Here is a 15,849-nt window from a genome sequence, read left to right as displayed (position 1 = left end):
GAGGCCCTGGCAAGAGGCCAATCAGTTCCACTTTTTGAAAAATGGATTAAATCCATATCTCAACCACTTCTCTTATTGGACAATCATATCCCAGGCCGCTATACACACACCTGAATTGTCTTGGTGACACAAAGCAGAGAATGGGAACAACCCCTACACCGCAGACCCTGAAAAATTATTAAAATAGCCAGTCTAATGAGAGCCACCAAAACCTAGTTAACCCTAGCCCCCTTACTGCCCCCTTCACTTCTAGCTTGCTGTTACCCTATCCCATGGTATAAGCCCTTGTGTGGCCCTGCCTGGCAGCCTTCTCTCACTTGAAGATATATGTCAACAAAAAATCCAGTTTTTCATCTCTCCAAGTGTCATTGTGCTGTATCTCTCCAAGAAAAAAAAATCTTTAAATCTTATAAAATACATGTGAAGGCCCAACTCTCTTAGAACGCAAATATTAAAACAACAACAACAACAGTTTACAGCTATGAGACAACAGATACTGGGTTTGTGCCAGAGAGAATGAATTTCCAATATAGAAATAATATGTTCTTTAAGAAGACGCCAAAGAATAATTGGAAATGAAATTCTTAGCTATTATAGAAAGAATGTTTCCTGAAGAAAGAGTGTAGACTGAGAAAATCTTAATTCCAAGAATGATGATTGAAAACTAGAACCAAACCTAGATGTAGGACAGCAAATTTTTGACTTGCAAAATTAAAGAACTAAGTAATCCCCCACAGGAACAAACAGAGGAAATAAAAATAAGTTCACTGAGAAGAATAAAATCAATTGGCATCTGTACTCTAAATAATACTAGTATAGAGTTGAATGGCTATCCCACTCAATTTTTCATATCCAAAGATTTCTTACTTGTTTGTTAAAAATTTTAAATTCTCGGGGCGCCTGGGTGGCTCAGTCGGTTAAGCGTCCGACTTCGGCTCAGGAAACGATCTCAAGGTCTGTGAGTTCGAGCCCCGCGTCGGGCTCTGGGCTGATGGCTCAGAGCCTGGAGCCTGCTTCTGAATCTGTGCCTCCCTCTCTCTCTGCCCCTCCCCTGTTCATGCTCTGTCTCTCTCTGTCTCAAAAATAAATAAACGTTAAAAAAATTTTTTTTTAATTTTAAATTCTCAACTAAATAAACTGGCAGAAATCATAAAACCTGTTTAAGCTTTTTAATATTTTATATATGTGTGTTTTGGTGTAGTACTCATTTTAGCTTTGCATGTGCTTCTTTTCTGCTTTTCTTAGAAAAAAGAAACTTTCTGTACCTAAACCCATCAAAAAATCCCAAGATATATGGGGCACTCATTATATTTAAATTATAAGAAAGTAATTTTTAAGTGTAGAAATAAAATTAATTAAAACTAAAGAGCTACCTAAAAAGTACACATAATGTAAGTGGAGAGATTTTTTTTTCTTGAAAGATAAATTTAAAAATTATGAAATAATTATCTAATAATATCAGCCTGAAGTCACTAATGTTATTTTAAAAGTACGATCAAGTAGCAGACAGAAGTAAGGGAGTAGCAACTTCTAAATTAAGTGGGCATTAAAACTACCACTTATTTTATGATTTTTAAATTTAAAACATAAACAATATTCTAAAATATGAAAAGCCAACTGAATCTAGAATAAAACCAAGTTGTACAATTAGTAAACCTTGCTGGAAACAAAAGTTAACATAACACATAAACTGAAGTTTCATTTGAGATGTAGCAAAGATAAAAACAAATCTAATAAAATTGAAGCAAAAATAAAGAAAAATGAATATATAATAGCAGATATGAATAAAAACTGTAAAACAAGAGAATTATTTAAAAACCAAAACCAATTCTTTAAATTAAAAAAAGAAAATAACCAAAACGATTTCAGACACTAAAAAGCTAGAAAAAAAATACACAAAATCAAGAAGAGGGATATTTACACAGATGTGAGAACATTAAACAATTTGGGGAATAATGTGTGCCAGTTTATAAAAAAAACACTGGAATTTAGATTTTAAAAATTCTAGCTATATCCTGTGGCTAATCCATATGGAAGTATACAGCTCCAGCCCCATGGCATCAATTCTGAAGAAATCTTATGAGCCAACACAGACCCAACACTCTATAGAATCAGCCAAGACATCATAGTTTAATGTATCCATCTGCCCATTTCTGGTCCTTGATTCCTCCAAGTATTGATACTAAGCTCACTTCCTGATAAACTTTCTGCCCACAGGGGAAAAAAATGCAACATATATGTTTTTGCATTTACTGGTTTCTGGTTTGGTGACATGGAAAGTTATTTAGCAGGAGTAGTGGGAAAGTCATACCATTACCTTTCCCTAGTCTCCTCTCCAAGAAAGATTTATTCTTAGAAGTTGCTAGTTCACTTTATGTAAGTATTTTGATAAATCCATATTATATTTTGAACTCCAGTCCATCTAGTTCTGAACCAAATTTTTATTGTGAGAATTCATATTCATAGAGGATTCTAAAAAACATTGACAGTCCTTCCATCTGCTATCAATTCTTAATTATATTTTTGTTTCAAGCTAGCGCAACAGAGAACAGAGCTGCTTAGTTAGGACTTTTGCAGGTGTGCTCTTACCAAACTCTGTTTGGCATTATTCCATCAGTCTATTTTGAGAGATTTTATAAGGCAAGGAACTCTGAAACTTGCTACAGTCTTTATTTTAAGGATGCTGTGGAGTATATTCTCCTCTGGATTATGAAGTGCCATGCATATAGGAAACCCTTTAGAAAAAAATCCTGCTATTGAGAAATTTAGATATGAATTCAAACTGAAATTTTTATTATGAATGATAAGTCTCATTTCTGCTTTCCAGAAACCTGATAGCTGGATGTTCTACTCCATGTTCTACAACTGAATGAGTAGATGTTATCTGTTTACACAAATGCTATTTGTTTACACAGCTTTCAGTTTGTGCTTTGGCACTACAATTATCCTTATATATTTTCCTGTCCTGACTTTTCTATTCCCTCAATAGAAAAAACATGAAAAACATTTTTTTTTAATTTCATAGGGTATGCTTCACTATAAAGGCATAGCTAATTTTTCAGCATGACAAATTAACAATGAACTAGACTTAAAACAATCAATTAGCGTTATGGTCTGACCAAAAACCAGCTACAGAAAAGAAGCTGTAACTTCCCAGACAATTCTATGACACTTTTGTAGTTTTATATCCTATTACACAAGATAAAGAATCTGATCTAACCTAGTTAATCTCAAAAATGTTTTGTTTTTCTTTAATGTGAAATGTCTGATCTAAAATTGTTCCCCTCCTCCACTTGTTTTACAATATATATGGGAGTCTCTACAGACTAGTTGCACTTAAAAAAAAATCAGTATCCAGTTTTTGACCTTGCTTATAATTTACATAGCTATTCCTGTTTAAATCTCCAAGTTCATGGCCCTTGTGCAGCTTATTTTGCAGATGGAGAGACAGGAAGTACATATAAAGTACAAGGCAGTGTAAACTCCTAGGCAGGAAGTAATGAGGTAGGAGGACATTTAAATCAATTTGGGGGTTTAGGGGAGACTTTGTAAAAAGTGATATGAGTGAAAAGGAGAGTAATGATGGACTTTAAGAAGAAAGTGGAAGACCCCAGAGACCAGAGAAAACGATGACAATAATTAATTTTTTTCCCTGTGGTTTCATATTCTAGGAGCAAATACAAAGGCAGAGAGGAAAAATGTGGCTTAAACCATAATTAGGAGTGTAAACCACATCTTTAGAGCATTGAGCATGTATCCATGGATTTTACTGACAGTATGACACAATTTCCAGTATACTTTAGAAAGGTTCCTTTGGCTGCCCAGATGGGCCACCTTACAGGACAGAAAGAGAAAACTCTTGAGCGGGCTGCATCAAGTATTTAAAAGATAAGTGAAAACAACTTGTTAATAAAATATCCTTGGGCGCCTGGGTGGCGCAGTCGGTTAAGCGTCCGACTTCAGCCAGGTCACGATCTCACGGTCCGTGAGTTCGAGCCCCGCGTCAGGCTCTGGGCTGATGGCTCAGAGCCTGGAGCCTGTTTCCGATTCTGTGTCTCCCTCTCTCTCTGCCCCTCTCCCGTTCATGCTCTGTCTCTCTCTGTCCCAAAAATAAATAAACGTTGAAAAAAAAAATATCCTTGTCAAACTTATTTAGCATGGCCTACTTATACTCCATGTGGTAATGACCTACAAATATCAGGTCTTGAATCAAAGTTGGCTAAATTTGTCTTAATTTTTAACACAGCTCTTTGAATTGTATGTAATTTCCTATAATCAATATGTCAATCGTTAGTGGTAATGGTTTAAAACATGTAAATATAATCACACATGTAAGAAAAACAAGCATTGTTTCCACCTGAATTAGAAATCCCAAATGTTTCCCATAAAATAGCTGTTAAAACTTGATAACAATACAGGAACAACATGTACATGGATTCTTTCTAAATTTACCAAACCTGCGTAAGTGTTCAGTTAATGACTTTCTGTCATTCACAGCGTATGTTCAAAGGGTTATAAAGTGTGGAAGATGAGAGAAGTGTCTGGTATCTTTGAAAGGCAAATGTTTGTGTAATTTCAAAGTTTAGAACAAATATTACCTATGGAGCCAAAATGACATCTGCTAAATAAATCTACAAAATGCTAGTAAAATTATGCCAAACACCGTTCTTTACAAGAAAATTAAATACTGACCAGAATTTTAAGTAGTGTTTTGTTTAATAAAATTGCAGTGTCATAAGTTATTATTCATGAACTCTGTCTGTTGTGTTTTCTACTTGGAATTTTACAGGAGGTATTTTAATTATCCCCAATATCTACTTTGAATTGTTTTTGTATTCAAACATTAAAATGAAAAGTAGGGGCACCTGGGTGGCTCAGTCAGTTAAGTGTCCGACTTCAGTTCAGGTCATGATCTCGTGGTTCGTGGGTTCGGGCCCCGCGTCAAACTCTGTGCTAACAGCTCAGAGCCTGGAGCCTGTTTTGGATTCTGTGTCTCCCTCTCTCTCTGACACTCCCCCGTTCATGTTCTGTCTCTCTGTGTCTCGAAAGTAAATAAACGTTAAAAAAAATTTTTTAAGGAAAAGTTGAGGTTTCATAGTAACCACTATTGTATGACTTTGTTTTTAGAGTGAAATATATGGAATGTATTTATATTAAAAGTGAAGCAGTGGAGTAGTGGCAGTTAACTGGCTCAATCAATAGTCATGCAACACTTAATCTCAGGGTTGTGAGTTCAAACCCCACACATAGAGCTTACTTTAAAAAAAGTGAAATATATATAATTTATTCTTGTAAAGTGAAATGAGAAAGAGCATGAAAAAATTAATTTCAAAGGGCTTAATTTTCTTCTTTTTACATTATTTTTGTTCATGGAAATGTCTTTCAATGTGGAGATATTTCTGATGAAAATAGACATGTAGTTAAAGTCAAGGTTAAAGATGTTAAAATGAGGTCACAAACTTTCTGAAATACTATTTCTCTTTGAGAAAAAAATATTAGATGAATACACCTTTAATTCTAAGAAGGTAAATCTAGCAGAGTATTTTAGCATAATCTATCTGGATGGTCTTCACAAGGAGCACAATAATTTTCATTGACATCAACAGATTATTTAACACATACAAATCTATGGTCTCTAGAATCTGGTTAAATTCTATAAATTTCTTCAGGGGGTTCTGTGAGTACAGAGTTTTTAAAAAATGGTGACAAACTATCTTTGCAGTAAAGATTATTTCTCATAAGATCCACCATAGACTAAGTAATCTCTGCCCTACCTGTGAAATTTGATCATGCATTTTTATGTGAAAATGAAAATAGAAGGATAGAATACTAATTTGATTGCCTTGTGCCATATTATATGTCTTTGGAATCTGGTCAACAAGGTAAGAATGCTCTAATTATAAACAATTGAACAGAACAAGCAGATATACATTTGTAAGACGGATGCTTCCATTCAGTGATATTTTTAAAGTAATTATTGAGGAAATACTGCTGGTCATACTATGTAATCACAACTCTGAGCAATTAGTTATGTTGGAAAATCTGAGATAATAGCACTATGATTTTTATGTTATATTGTAAATGCAAGCATAATTCAAACATATTTTTATAGGTATATTTAATTTTTTTAATATTTTTAAAAGTTTATTTATTTGTTTTGAGAGAGAGAAAGAGAGAGACCCCCGGCAGGGGAGGGGCAGAGAGAGAGAGAGAGGAAGAGAGAGAGAATCCCAAGCAAGCCCCACACTGTCAGCACAGAGCCCAACATGGGGCTTGAACTCACAAACAGTGATATCATAACCTGAGCCAAAGTCCAGAGAAAGGCTTAACTGACTGAGCCACCCAGACGCCCCCTGGTATATTCTTATCAATATACATGTGTAATTTCAAATATTCGTGTTTTAACATTAGCACTAAGCCTATCATTTATATGGCTTTTCTACCAATCAGAAAGTGAGATTCTCAGAGATAGATTGTGTCTTACTTACCCTATGCTCACTGGTCCTGGTCTTTCATATTGTAGGTGCACAATGGGTGATAAAAAAAAAAAAAAAAAGGAAAATTCACATAACAGGAATTATTTATTCTTAAAATGTTTTGACACAAATTTCCTGACATCTCATAGAAGTGAGGTAATAGTTGAATCATTCAAATAAATTATTTTATTTGAATGTGTGACTCATTCGAATAAAATTAGAGAAGTGTCCTATGCTTCCCTCCCCTCCACTTTGCCACATTAATCTTTCTTTTGCTGACAAATCCTTACTGAATCATCCACTTTATCCTTGTCACTGAGATACTTTTAGCAAATGGGGAGAGGATTTTCAACACAATACACAGCTCTTGTTTAGGAGAGTAATTGCTGTCCTGTTTGTATGTTTTATTTCCAAAAATAGGGAATTCTTTGCTGTATTTTATTGACTTTTGCTCTCCTAATACGCTAGGATTGGATACATATTATCTATTCCTCAAGTTACTGAATCTATGCATATATGAATGAAACCTTGAAAACAATGACAAGCATTTAAAAACTTGTAAAGCTAGTGTGCATTTGCGAGTTCCCTGCTTCTACTTAATAATATGCATGGGTTTTTTTTGAGAAAATATTGAGCAGATGTGTTGTGATTAAGACTCTTAGTAAATAGTTATGAAGTGAGAGAATCCAAGGAAATGTCTTCGTTGTGACTGTAACTTTCAAGCAGTCAACTTTTGTGCCCAGTCAAATGCACAGAGCAACACAGGACTTTCAGGGATGGGAGAAATCTGCATGGGCATCTCTCACATCTTCACAAAGATTGGCAAGGGGCTCAATTTAATTCGTAACACTGAATTAAAAAAATTAACAACTGTATGACAACAGGATTTGGGGTACTATTTAAAATATATTTATTATTGATATTAAATAGAAAATAAACCCTTAATCATCTTAATTAAGAAATATCATGATTTGGAGTTTGTTTTCATCATGTTGTCAAAGTTTAAAACCCAATTTTCTGTAATAATTCATAATTACTTCATCTTTTCACTCCATCTGGAGGGTAATCAATATATAAGCATATGAACCAGCTGCTGCCCCAGACATGGGGCAGCTGCCAAGTGTGACCTGGGCTCTTGTCCAACAGCAGAATCCCCAGAAAACCCTCTCGCTAAAAGGAAATTGGTTCAAGTGCAAATATAGCTTCCTTTTTACATTTTCATTTATTGGAATCTAGGGATATTTGGGCCTCTTGTCTCACTTGTCACACCCATGATTTTACAACGAACTAACTATTTATTAAGTTCCTAACTTATATGATAATAGTATCCATAATTACTTAGAGGCTAGAAATATAATGACTTAATATAAGAACTTTTTGGGCTTTCAAAGCCATACTTAAGAATACCAAAGCTCTAATACAAACACAAAATGGAAAGGATATAAATATAATCACTTAATAGAAGAACCGGTTTTGGCTTTCAAAGCCATACTTAAGAATACCTAAACTCTAACATGAACACAAGATGAAAAGGAACACATAAAAATTGCATCTATCATGGAAAATCTGGTTATAAAAGGGCAGGTGGAATCCTAGGAGCATGAGAGTTCTAAATAAATTCTTGGGAGATAAAAAGCAAACTAAAGCATAATATAACATAAATTAACCAAATAAAGGCTTAGGACCTTTCTACCTACTTTTGTAATTAAGTGTACACAAAAATAGGTTACAGATTAGGTTTTAGAACTTTATCTTATTTGTTGCAAAAGGAGTATGCAGAGACTTGATATTTTTCAGTGAAAAGGTAAAATCTAAAAGTTGTTGAATTGCTACTATCAAGCATTTCATATACATCATTCCACCATGTTTTGTAACAATAGTGCAAGCAGGTTTTGAGTTTTTAGCTATAAAATGGGAGATTAAGTTGCACCAAATTAGGTAACTCGTTAGTTCCCCAGCCTGTTAATCTCATGCTTTTCCACTAAATACTACTGAATTCCTTTTTAGGTTAAAAAAAATAACATTGGCATCATTACTCCTTTTAATCTCTTAATGCCGTATTTTCAGTGCCTAATGTTCCAAAGAGAATTGCTAGGAATAACACACACCCCCCCCCCCCCCCCCCAGTTCTTAACATCTTCAAGGGGTACTTTGGAAAAGACAGGGTGTAAAAACTATTCACTTCCGGAGGTGGGCATTTGAGCAATTGACATTCTTTTTCTCACCTAGGTTTCTCTTTAATTAGTTGCTTGTTTTTTAAAGTATTTCCAGGATTTAGACTTAATATTTATAGTCCAGCTTCAAATCTGGCGCTCTCCTTTCCCCTGAGTAATCTGCTTCCCGGTGATAGAACAACCATGAGGAAATGTTGGAACAATTCAGAAAAAGGTTACTACCTTCCAAACTTTTGCTTTTCCTTAAAAGCAGAATGAAATGTATTTCATTTTTATCTGTTATTTTCAATTCCAGTTCCGATGCATACTTCACTAAAACTAGGCATTTCAAGGGAATATTTACTTTAATTTTCAAAATTTGCCATATGTTCTATGAGCTAGAATTCTATAATCAGAATAAATTAACTTGGCTTCCTTTACTCCTGATCCTTCAAGATCCTTACTAGAAGCAGATAAATGTTATTTACAAGATTTTAGCTGAAACTCCTTGATGAAATTATTTAAGTACTGTTGCATAAATTCTAAAATTCATAAAGGGAATATTCCTTAATTTGGTAGAAATGATCATTTCAAGTTTAAAAATTTTAGACACTTTTAAAAAATGAATAATTAGGATTATACTAGGTTTGAGTATTGCTAGGCTCGCCTTGAACAATCTCTAAGGTTTAGTCTATTCAGATACTGTATTTGAGTTTACCTGGCTAAGTAAAACACTTTCTTCCCAATTTTATTATAATACATACTTTTATATTTTTTCCTATCTCTTCATGCTTCTCTGGACTTCTTTCTAGATTTGTGTTCCTACTCTCTCATATTAGTCTTTTGGCTTATTGTCGGATCCACATGGAAAGCCTTGGCAAAAGTTTCATATTTCTCTCTCCAGACCAACCTCATCTCTAATTAATCTTGCATTTCTAAATGTTTTCTGTATTTCTAAACTGGATATTATTCTGAAAGCTTAGTTTCAGAATACTGATTCAAACTCATCTTTTCCTCATGTCTTCTCTCAATATTTTTTTTTGCCATCAATACTTTGTTTTGCTTAATATCACTATTTTTATGCATTAAACTATGCCCCCCCCAACAAAGATATATTGAAATCCTAACCCCCAGTATGACAGGATGTGATTTTATTTGGAAAGAGAGTGTCTGGGTGGCTCAGTCGGTTGAGCGTCCGACTTCGGCTCAGGTCATGATCTCATGGTTCGTGAGTTCGAGCCCCGCATCGGGCTGTCAGATCAGAGCCTGGAGCCTGTTTCAGATTCTGTGTCTCCCTCTCTATCTGCCCTCTTCCCCTCACGCTCTGTCTCTCTCTCTCAGAAATAAATATTAAAAGTTTTTTTAATTACAAAAAAAAGAGGGTCATTGCAGATATGATTAGTTAGGATGAGGTCACACTGGAGTAGGATGGGCCCTTAATCCAATATGACCCGTGTCCTGAAAAGAAGAGACAAATTTGGGCAAACACGTACCAAGGGAACCCTGTGTGAAGAGAGTGAGTACACAGGGAGACACAGCTCTGTGACAACACAGACAGATTTGAGTGATGCATCTACAAGGCAAGGAACGCCAGAAACTAGAGGAGGCAAGGAAGGATTTCTCCTGAGCGTTTCAGAAGAAGTATGGCTCTGATAATGCCTTGATTCTGCAATTCTAGGATCTAGAACTGGGAGAGAAAAAGTTGTTCCTGGTTAAGCCAACCTGGTTGTAGTACTTTGTTTGAATAGCTGTTGGAAATGAATACTACTACCCCCATAAATGAAACTTCAAAAACATCTTTTAGCTAACAGTCACCCTGACCCTTCACAATCAAAAAATTTACAAATTCTTTCAATTGTGTTTTGACTACAATGATTAGAGCCTTCCCCTATACATATCCTTGGCCACATTACTCACAGGATTTTATCCTATCTTAATTAAAATCTTAGAAGACTGTGGTAGGCTGATAGCATTACCAGTTCCAATTGTTGACTAGTTCCTGATTCCATACTATTATGTAGCTTTGTTGTTTCCTTTCATCCTGACTTTGGGTTCCAACATGACATATGTTTAAGGCCATTGGAATGCTGGGGACCATAATTCAAATACTCTCAAGTGGACTTGAATTTTGAGGTTTTCGTTTGTACCTTTGCTTTCACTCCTCACACGAGAATATGCCCAGTTAGCTTACTGGAGGATAAAAGACATATGGCCTAGTCATCTCAAGACCTTATTAGACAATCAAGTGTTTACATGCAAATGAGCTCAGGAGAGATCAGAAAAGCTATGCAGGTGAATCAGCCCAAATTACTGACCTGCATACCCCACGAATGAAAAAATGTGTATTGCTTTAAGCCACTGAGTTCTATGGTTTCCTTGGACACACACATACAAATATATACACAATTATTATTACTATGTCAATAGATAACTAATACCTGGATCTACACATCATACTTAAGGGAACCATAACCTAGCCTTTTCCTTTCCTTTGAAACTTATTATTCATTGCATCAGTTCATTCACCATCAGTTCATTCATCTTCTAGCAACCTCAATTGTTACTAGGAGCCTGGGTTATGAGGATGTGTATGATTAATAACACAGACCAGTTATTATAATAAAAGAAGGCAAAATGGGATTTTCCTACTAGGTGCATCAAGAACCCCTAATCTTATGAAATCCTAGAGAAAAAAACCCAAACATATGAGACATTTATTCTTCGTGAGTTATGAATTAGAAAAATATAAATCTATATTGTTTTAGAGGTCTTTTCTTACATATAGTGACGCACGTGGGGCAACGATTTATCAGCACAATTATTATCTCATAAATAAGCCAAGAATATTATGAAAATGTATCCTTTTCTGGGAATCAAATTAGAATATCTAACATCAAGTGATAGTGCCAGGAAATAGATTTATATTCCATATTGTGCAAATGATTCTGTGTCTATAAGACTAGGAAAACTAAATTATTTATGAAAGTGTCAAATTTGTATACAGAAATACCAATTTGGATTACAAATTCATGAGTATATGATATCTTATTGCAGAGTAAGCAGACACTCTAGAGATTAAGTATTCCCAAAGTCACTATCTTTTATATTTATATATTTTTAATAGATAGTAGCCATTAAAGAATTATAAGCCATCAGTTACAATCATTGCCTTCTCATTTTGATAAATTACATATTCAGATAATCAAAATTCAGGGAGAAACTTCAATTGTTTATTACTTTAGGTATAAATTAATAAAAGCTATTTATAGATTTAATTTAAATTGAAGATATTTATATATTTAAATTTAATTTAAGATTCTGATTTAATATGTATATATGTAATTCTTCAGTTAAACATGCATTGGTACGTAAGACGTTCTTACAGTTAGTTAAATTTTTGTGGTTAGAAATTTATCTTTTTTCTTTGAACCATGTAGTCACTATTTGAAGTTCTAGTCATGTTAATAAGTTAACCTTGAAAACTGTCTTAAAATTTTTCATATTTTGATAAAGTAAAAGAGAATAAGACACATACATTTTCCTTTCTAGCATAGTTAACATTGTCACTTATGCTGGCTTAATACAACCTTCCACTGATGCATTAATTATTTAAAAAAATATTTATTAAACGTATACTATATACTATAACCATTGTTTTTATACATGTTTAATTAGTATATATATGCAAATATGTATATTACATATATACACTTATATACATATAATTATAACACAAACGATTGATTCATTGAACTTTAATATAACTAATTTTAAGTACATCACTGGAGCCATTTACAATTGAATTTTAATATGTTTAGTTAATAATATCAATTCAACTCTATACAACTGTGCTGAGATACACCCCAATAATACAAGAATGGCCCCTAAACTGTTTAGTTTGCTTTGTTGAACCTCCAAAAGTTAATAAATAGTGTGAGCAGTCTCCTCTGAGAAAGCTGCCATAAAAGATAAAAGGGAAAGTAAAAAAATAGAAAGTACATCATTATACTAATAGTTTACTTTGAATTTATATTCAATTATATTATTTTAAGCTAATCCTTAATTGGCCCAACACATTTAACTTCTCTCTAGTTATCAAAACAACCAGCAGTCCTGATATGCATAAAGTGTGTTATTCAATGTATTGGAAATTTATATATCTATGTATGCACTATCCAAAACTAATAGAATAATTTATGAGTGTTTTTGTGTGGAAACACTGAATATGTGTTATTTTATTCTCATTTTGTTAATATTCAACACAGTACAGAGTCTGTTAAAAACATGGGATATTTTAACAGTTCCAAGAAATACCAATTACTGTATTAAATAATTGAAAATATGTTCTATTATTCCTTTACTCTCTAATTTACTTTTGGTGGCACCCTTTGATACTATTTCAGCAGAGTGCACAGATAGAAATTTGGCATTGATTTATTTGACATTCATTTGCTAATGAAAATTTAACATTTTTTTTTCTCTTCATAAAACTTAACAAAAATTGGGATATGGGTTGTATCTGCAAACAATATGGAAGCTCCTAATCGAGAGTTTTTGCTTTATCATGGCAAAGTTTCTAAAATATAGAAACTTTTCATTCCTGGTCACTGATTTGCCTGGAAAATTCTCACATTAATCCTAGGCTAAATAGCATAGTCATCTTGTTATCTATCTTTTTCTGACATTGGAACCTTAGTGAAGTACACAAGCAGTTAATTACATTTTGAATCTTCTGAATACAAAAGATTCAAATTAAGTCACAGAATATTCAAATTCACCAAATTGTATTAAAATGGGACCAAGAGTCAATCCTATAATTTTCATCACATAGAATTAGTCTACCTTTGTCTGAACACTAATAATTATTATTATTACTTCTTGAGAAGTGTTATTAATAATAACCATCAAATAATATTTATGTTCTCAGTGTATGCTTGAAATTCAAATCAATTCTTTTGTGTTGAAATTGGTCAAAGAAGCAAATTATCTCTGCTCATTAAGTTATAAACAGTGAGGAAAAGCAGCAAATTTATTATATCTGATACATAGGCCATTTTATGAACACATTCAATAATCAATATTCCTTATATAACAAATATGTTTAGATACTATATATGTTTATGTGTATGCAGTAGGATATCCTGGCTATTTTATTGTTATATTCATGAAGAATACTACTTAAAGAGTCAGATTCTGAAGATTACAGAGCACAACAATGAGAAATGTGTGTTGTTCACAATGAGTATACAACAGTCCTACATAAGTGATAACAGTATTAGCAGAGTGTGCACTTTAAATTGTTTTTCCAGAGTTGGGAATGAGTTTTTGCTGATCCATCCATATTTTATAGGCCTGTCTCTCTAATTAAAGGATACATTAGTGGTAGCTTCTGGAATGGAGCAAAACTCATGGGTCTGTGCAAGGTTAAAAATCACAATTGCGGTTTCATTAACATCAGAATTGTATCATTCAAGCTAACAAAACTAAGGACAGTGTTATCAGGTGAGAAGTTAACAATAGCAGAGAAGAGGAAAATAGATATCGACTGATGTGGAGATTGATTTGATGATAATATAGAAATTAGAAGCGCAATAAGTCTTAAAGATCATCCATTTTAATCAATGCATTTTAACAGTTTTGGAAACAGATTCCCCTAATCCAAGAAAATATGTAACCTGTCAAGTTACATTAAGATTAAAGGCAGAGGCAGGGGGAAACCTGAACTCAATTGTCCTAATTAGTATTTTATTTCCTGTTCTAACACAAAATGCTTCCAGAAAACATAGAGTAACAAGAAAGTGATTTATTCTGTAATAGATTTGTTTAAGCCACTCAGATTTCCTAGTTTTAGCCTCATTTCTTAGTGATTAAAGACAAAATGAAAAGAAGCAGTGCCTTAGAGAGGACGGAATTCTTGATTATGAACTTTAAGTAGGCAAAGAGATGAAGGAGCAGGAAAAGGATATCACAGTTTCTGTTCCAGACATGCTCAGACACATCACCATACATAATCCTCACCACATCATTTAAGGTGGGTATTGCTTACCACTGCAGAATTGAAAACAAGGCAGCTTTCCTAAGGTCACACAATAAGGCAGTGATGGATTTGGAATTAGAGTAAATCAGTAGTTGCCATTTTTGGAGTGTCTGAGAAGGCATATTTGCATATATTATATCTAAATTTCATGTCAGCTCCAAAGGAGAAGTTCAACAGCTTGCCTAAAGTGTCACAGAAAGTAAACAACAGAATCTTAAATTTAAACTTGGAGGATCCTAACATCTGTGGATGTTCTTGTTCCTAGACCACACTGAGTTTCACTCATTCCACACTTCACTGCTCCCAGCATAAATTTCATTGTTTGATTGGTGGCGGAGTTACTCTTCCCTTGAGTGTTCTTGTATGGATAATTCAGAAAACACATGTAAAAGTGGGTTTTGAAAAATTAATGTGAATACATTTTTCCTGGGTGCACAAGAAATTGAAAGAAAAGAAAAGAACTGTTGGTATGTGTTGTAGCCCCAATTTACCACTGCTCCCAGGATAAAATTAGGCTCTTAAATTTATGCCCTTGGTAGTTTTAAATATTTTAAAAATTAAACTATGTTTAAAAACCTTAATTGCACATACTGCTTGGTAGCTTTCTGCTATTAGAAAAGATAATGCAGGGGCACCTGGGTGGCTCAGTGGGTTAAGTGTCTGACTCTTGTTTTCGGCTCAGGTCATGACTTCACGGCTCGTAGGACTGAACCCCACATCTGACAGTGCAAAGCCTGCTTGAGATTATCTCTCCCCACTCCCCGCCTTCTGCACTTTATTCACTCTCTCTCTCTCTCTCTCAAAAAAAAAAAAAATTAAAAAAAGGGAAGGGAAGGGAAGGGAAGGGAAGGGAAGGAAAAGAGAGGAAAGGAGAGGAAAGGAGAGGAAAGGAAAGAAAAGATAATGCAGCCCAGTCTTCCAGGACTTCCCTATGGAATGCATTTTCAAAACTTTTGTCTTTTTTTTCCCCAGAATACTCACAATCCCCTGGTAAACACTGAAATCTTTTAGTTGCCTTTAAAAATTAATTTTCATCTTATAAATAAATCTTTACTTCAAAATATATTTTAATCTCTACTGCTATATGGATTAAATGTCTTTCATTGAATAAATCTTCTATATATTTTAATTCAAGTTATATAGTTAATTATGCTGCCGTTTCACTGCATCTCACACTATTCTC

At 33.9% G+C, this 15,849-nt stretch overlaps 1 long non-coding RNA gene across 3 annotated transcripts in view; it reads right to left on the bottom strand.

Moving 5' to 3' along the window:
• LOC125174581 (uncharacterized) overlaps positions 1 to 15,849 on the bottom strand; it is a 90,711-nt gene that overhangs the window by 46,039 nt on the left and 28,823 nt on the right. Inside the window, exon 3 of one of the 3 annotated variants that reach the window (XR_007155457.1) lies at positions 6,489 to 6,509. The exons of the other annotated variants lie outside the window; for them this stretch is intronic. This is a non-coding gene — a long non-coding RNA (uncharacterized LOC125174581). The remainder of the gene's footprint in view (positions 1 to 6,488; positions 6,510 to 15,849) is intronic. 3 annotated transcript variants of the gene reach the window in all.

Source organism: Prionailurus viverrinus, chromosome A1 (assembly GCF_022837055.1).
Source record: "Prionailurus viverrinus isolate Anna chromosome A1, UM_Priviv_1.0, whole genome shotgun sequence".
Classification (NCBI taxonomy): Eukaryota; Metazoa; Chordata; class Mammalia; order Carnivora; family Felidae; genus Prionailurus; species Prionailurus viverrinus.
The sequence above is the reverse complement of the archived record's forward strand: the minus strand, read 5'-3'. Positions and strand labels throughout refer to the sequence as shown.